Source organism: Schistocerca americana, chromosome 9 (assembly GCF_021461395.2).
Source record: "Schistocerca americana isolate TAMUIC-IGC-003095 chromosome 9, iqSchAmer2.1, whole genome shotgun sequence".
Taxonomy (NCBI): domain Eukaryota; kingdom Metazoa; phylum Arthropoda; class Insecta; order Orthoptera; family Acrididae; genus Schistocerca; species Schistocerca americana.
In genome coordinates this window covers 42,283,349-42,289,909 of record NC_060127.1, presented here as the reverse complement: position 1 = coordinate 42,289,909, position 6,561 = coordinate 42,283,349, and the positions used below count along the sequence as shown (strand labels likewise).

Below are 6,561 nucleotides of genomic sequence, written 5' to 3'. Positions count from 1 at the left end.
GCAAACAACCAAAAATGACTGACCTGTGAAATGTAACATTGTTTCCGTCTTCGTCTTTGCGTCCATTATCCTGTTACAATTAAAAGCAGCACACGAACGAACCCTGTTTACGCACTGTTTCCCTGCAAATGGTGGCTTCTGTCACGTTCAATGTGGGGACGCGACACTAGCGCCAACGCGCGGTCTAGTTTTTATTTAGTAAGTCTGTGGGTGCTCCTCAACTGTCATCACGAGGCTGAGTGCACCCCCAAAAATTGCAACAGCACATGGCGGCCTGGACGGTCACCCATCCAAGTGCCAGCCACGCCCAACAGCGCTTAACATCGGCGATCTGACGGGAACCGGTGTATCCACTGCGGCAAGGCCATTGCCTACATTCACAAACGATGGCAGCAAAATGCATAACATGCATTACTGGACTGCAGACACTCCCCACTCGTTACCGCAAGTTGACTATCAACGTCCTTGGTCGGTTCACGTATGGTGTGGCAGCGTTGGGAACAAACTCATTGGTCGGTATTTTATCGATGGCGCTTTGAATGGGCGCAGATATTGGACGTTTGTGGAACAGAAACTACCGATACAATACTACTGCAGGATGTCGCGCTGAACATTCGCCAACGTATGTGGTTTCAGCATGATGATTGGCGAGTGTATTACGTAGTTATTAGACCGTGTTTACACTGGTCGGTGGATAGGCAGAGGTGTCCTTATTAATTACCGCACTAGGTCGCCGGATTTGACGTCGCCGCATTTCTTTCTGTAGGGACATTTAATAGGAAAGGTGTACCAGCAAGTGCCAACGGGCCATGAAGACATGGTCGACCGCATCAGAAACGGCTGTGCTGGCATTTTGCAGATATGCTTGTGTCCTGTGTATGGTCGCTGGAAAAGCCAACGACTCAAAGTACTGAAGTTGTCGGTTCTACGTTTGAACATTTACTCTCTCGAGCCACTGCCTGTTCGACATGTCGGAGGAACACAACTTTGCGAATGCGGTTTGCAATTGGGTGTTATGAAGTACTGTCCTATCCTAAGCTCGCACCATGGATGTAGGGGATCATGTGCCACTGCATATTCAAGCGCCATTGAGACTCATGTGGTAAATTACGGTTGTGTACCCATTTATGTTCTTCCGATTACAGCGCCATCTGTGGCTAAACGAGAGAAACGCTTCAGATAAAACGCATGTAGACTTTGCCGTAGAATCGTAATCTGCAATTAAAAAAATGGGGGTTTCCATTGAAGATTTCAAAGTTGCCCACCACAACCCACGCATGGGTTTGGGTGAGGAGTCAAGTGTGGTATCGTTCCATGTCCCCCTCCGAGACAAACAAATTGGACTTTTTTTTTTATCCGATATGTAGTTTTCGAGATATTTCAACGTCTTTAATTAAAATGAACACCCTGTATGCAATACTAAGTTTCAAGTACGTCTCCAGAGTTGTTCTTCCATGTTTCTGACCCCAATTTTCATGTTTAAAGATACATGCGTGCACAGATTATGAGGATCTGTGCAGGGTAACAGGTTAAATAGGACCTGCACCATGGTCTTTTTTTTTTTTTTAGCAAATCATTTAATTGCGCAATTTCATCTGTCAATCCGTTCACACTCGACGCAAAGCACCGCGCTCGTTCAGGTGCGGACTCCCTGTGACTTATAATCACGACTCAGAAATCTGGACTGAAAGTCAACGATTCTGCTAACGTACTTCGATCACCGCATTTCAGCTTTGATAAGTACTGCTTTGCGGAACATATGAAATCACATTCACATAAGAAAAAAGTATTCAGAGTCGATTGAAACTGACAGAACGAGGTTTTAGTGGTAATTCATTGAATTGAAGTGATAAAACTTCTTTGCTGTTCACAAAACTTGAAACTGGTCGCACCAGTTTGATTAAAGAACATGTGTTTCAAGACGATTAGTGAACAACGTAATCAAGTTACGTAAAGTGTTATTGAGAAAAGCACATAATTTCCACTTGCAATTGATTTGATATTCAATCACAATCTTTCAGACAAGATTAAGCATTTTCCGAGTTCCATTCAAATTACATTCGCAATTAGTTAACATCTGTATCTTTGAATCAAATTACGTAATACAGAACTAGAATAATGCGTAAAGGCATCTTCAACTTTTGTAGTCCTGTCGTCCTCAGTTGCGTGTAATGTTACGGTATATTGATAATTTTCACTTATGGACCGTCTGACAGCAACTGAATAAAACACAATTTTAGTGCCATACGCGTTTCGCCTTTATTTTCTGCAAGGCATCATCAGTGGCAGGTTGCGTGGACAATTTCTTACATATTGCGCTCCTGTTGCATTTTTGGTGTTGTTCTTCTTTTTATGAATGTCAATTTGCGGTTTTTTTCCGCATTCCACAGCACTATGAACTGAACGCTTGTTTCAATGCAATGCATTGCATTGAAACAAGCGTTCAGTTCATAGTATTACCCTCCTGAACTCACCGATTACATATTCTTCTAAGTCAGTGTCGCGATACGATAAACCGCAATCGCGATAGGCTACAGTCCGACCTTTATCAAAATCGGAAACGTGATGGTACGCATTTCTCCTCCTTACACGAGGCATCACAACAACGTTTCACCAGGCAACGCCGGTCAACTGCTGTTTCTGTATGAGAAATCGGTTGGAAACTTTCCTCATGTCAGCACGTTGTAGGTGTCGCCACCGGCGCCAGCCTTGTGTGAATGCTCTGAAAAGCTAATCATTTGCATATCACAGCATCATCTTCCTGTCGGTTAAATTTCGTGTCTGTAGCACGTCATCTTCGTGGTGTAGCAATTTTAATGGCCAGTAGTGTACTTTAACCACGGCAGCTCGCAAACCGTTTAGAAACTTAGCGTTTCGGAAGCGTTTCCACCTCGGCCCTGATCCAATGATCACGCCCTTTTGGACCTCAGATAAATCACTCCGTTTTCGCATTACGACAAAGACTGCACTGTTTTCCTCGGTCCCCCCCGACACGGTTTCTATACCCTTTATTTTTGCCCACAGTGGCACCTTCATGCTGAGGAAAAACGCACACACACACACACACACACACACACACACACACACACACACACACACACGGGTAGATCACAGTTAATGATCACTGGCGATAATGCAGAGACGGGTGGAACAAACAGACGGTTCCTGAGGTTGGTGACGGTGGAGTTCACAAAGTAAACTGCTAGTCAGAAACGAAATCCAGGGCATTTGGCGTCTGTGAATCGTTATGGCAAGTTGATGTCGAACGTAACATGGCCGTGTAATTGATCCACTGAGAACGAAATAAAAATGAAAGTCGAATCCAAATCAGAATAAGATAACCATTCACAATGAAGTCGAAGTTCTCTTCTTCATGTTTAGTCACATGCGCTCTCGCTTGACCAGTTAACTACAACAAATGTTCATTTCATTTCGTCTGTCGTTTGTCTCGCGAAATTAAAGACTGTAGTATTCGCAATTTAATATTGGTTCAAAAGTTCAACTGAAGTGGTTGGCGTTACTGTTTATTTATACCACTCTGCTCTTTGTTTATACTCCTTTCGCAGCAACCAAATATGTGAATACGGTGTCTGTCCTACCTGATGACGTATATCGGTACTGGACTCGCATTCGGGAGGACGACTGTTCAAACGCGTGTCCGGCCATTCTGATTTAGATTTTCCGTGATTTCCCTAAATCGCTTTAGGCGACTGCCGTGATGGTCCCTGTGAAAGGACACGGCCGATCTCCGTCCCCATCCTTCCTTAATCCGATCGAACCCTTGACCTCGCTGTTTGGTCTCCTCTCTCAAACCAACCAACCAAGAGGACCACGTACCTCTGGCCCGGCCATCTTTACTTCTGCATCGCAGCAACCAGTATACGATTTTAGTATCAAAAAACATTTAAAATTATTAGGGGGACTGGAAGGTAATGTTTTTGCGAGTTAAATTCAAACGGATAAATTGTTAACAAGTTTTTATTTTTATTCAGTGATGTATCATCTTCGTCAGCAACAACATTCTGCCATCTAGTGTGCAAATATACAATACCAGATGGATAAAAATCGATTAATATGATTAATTTTTGATGAAAACATCTGAAGATGGTGTTTTTGACATCATCCAAAGTTTCGCATTTTTTTCCATTTAGAAAATGTAGAGATTAGAATAACTGGAAATCCGATGGTGTAATATCGGGCTAGTATGCGGGGTGTGTAGCTCCCACACCAATTCATTAATTTTTTCCAGGGTTCGTCTTGCGCAAGCCGGTCTTTCGTTATCGTGTTGCTTTTTCTGACGAGATTCGCTCCGAACCTTTCAATTACAGATTGATTCACTCGATCCAGTTGATCACATTAAAGGTCAGCATTCACAGTTTGCACAAAAGCGCCTTTTTAGAGTGTAAACCTGACTGAGCTGCACTTCGTGGTGGTTCGTTCAGAGAGAGAGAGCTACTACCCTTTGCTTTTTGGATTGACAAAGATATCAGGCGACCAAAAAACGCTTCTACATTGTGTCGCTGAAGCACTAGACGTGGCGGCTCGGTTAGCTTTGTTTTTCTCTACTAATCTGCTGCAAATGTTCTTAGATTGTCTACCAAGATTGGTTAAGAGTGTCTGGCAGTTCCTCGATTGTCTGACACGCATTTCCTTCCACTTTCTCCTACAATACGTCACTGGCTAAAGTTGTTGCTCGCCCTGATCGACAAGAGTCGGAAAAATCAACATTACTGGATTTGAACTTATTGTTAAAAAAACACCTTTGGCGTTTACGAACGTCTATTTCACGTGGATAAACATCGCAAATGTTTTTGATAGCGACTTCTCCGTTACTACCCTTGTGGAACTCAAAAAGCAGACAATGCCGATAGCCTACCTCTCCTGGTATTTCACTTGCCATTTCACCACAAATTACGAAATAATAAACAAACCATTCTACCCTTTAAATGTCTTTGGCGCGACTTTCAAGTACGCAATGAGCAGATAAACGACAAATGAATATCGACGTAAGCAGAAACGACATTACTCTCCAGTCCCCCTAATAGAAGTGACTGGCAAAATAATGATGAGTTACTGTAATCTGAAATTTTCTAAAAGTCAGATGTGCAGAGAAGAGTTTATTACAGGGTGTTCAGTTGGTCTGTATACAGAACTCACCCAAATACGGGTTTCATTAGTGTACAGCACTCATTCTGTTTCACTGCAATAAATGAGCGATCGTTTATTGATTATGAATCTCACTGAATTCAACTTACTGTGCAGTGACAGTGTGTCCAAGTGCACATAATCTTCATGTAAATGAACTTTCAAATATGGCTATCATAGGACACATGTGATTTCTGGGCATATGTTTGTATATATCTTTCTGAACAGTACCATCTCCTGTACAAATATGAGACACATTTTTTTTAAAACAAGTTGCAAAACTGTTAGGTGCGACGAACACAGCAATTCACAGGACACGGACTATTCCATAAAAGGAGTACTAATGGTTGTTATAAAAATAAATGATACCATGGAATAGCAGTGAAACATTATTCCTTTTAAACTGTGCAAACAAATTTAAAGAACCTGCTAAAAATGCAGATGTATATATAGAAGAATGATGCTTCCAACGTCACAACGAGAAACACTGTGAAGAAGTCTTGTTAGGATCCTGAAGAAAAGAGGACTTGATGGAACTACACAAGAACTCATAAAAGAAACTCTGACAGACACAAAAGCAAGGGTGAGATTCAGAGGAGCACTGTCAGAAGAATTTAAGATCAAGACTGGTGTTAAACGGGGAGATGAATTGTCACCATTGTTGTTCAGTATAGCACTGGGCGAAGTGATCAGGCAGTGGAGAGCAATAAACAAGGAAATGGGAATACCAAAGATCCACGTGGGGGACAAAAAGGACAACAGGGCTCAAGTGGACTGCCTGGACGACATAGCAATAGTAAGTGACATGGAAGAAGACGCAAAGACACAACTCGACAACTTAAGTAAGGTAGCCAGAAAGGTGGGACTGAGGATCGCCTATAACAAGACATTAAATACCACTGCAGACTGGGAAACACTGGAAGGCACAGTGCAGATGGCGGACAAATTTAAATACCTGGATGAATTTATAACAGGAAGGAACAGGAGCAATAAAAGAGAGGATAAAGAAGATGAGGTCAGCGTTCTGCATTACGAGAGAGATATACAATAAAAAAGAGTAAATCCACAGAGGAAAAGATAAGCCATTACAAGGCAATGGTGAGGAATGCAGTATTATATGCCGCTGAGACGATGACACTAGGAAGAAATGGGGCAGAACAACGAGTGAAAGAAGAGAGAAAAATACTGAGAAAAATACCGGGTCCCAAAAGTCGTGGAAAGAGGTGGATGCGAAGACCAAGGGAAGAATTGTACCGGAACCTGATAACACTATCCAGGGAAATCAGACTCAAAAGGGCAGGGTTTGCTGGACATGTAGTTAGGATGAGTATGGACAGAATGACGAAGAGAATGTGGGAAACAACAGGGATGACAAGGGGAAAGACAGGAACCAAGTGGGTTGTTGAACTTCGGAAG

General features: G+C 42.5%; 1 pseudogene; it reads right to left on the bottom strand.

Moving 5' to 3' along the window:
• Nucleotides 1-254: 254 nt before the first annotated feature.
• LOC124551441 lies at nucleotides 255-372 on the bottom strand (annotated as a pseudogene).
• Between the last annotated feature and the right edge of the window lie 6,189 nt (nucleotides 373-6,561).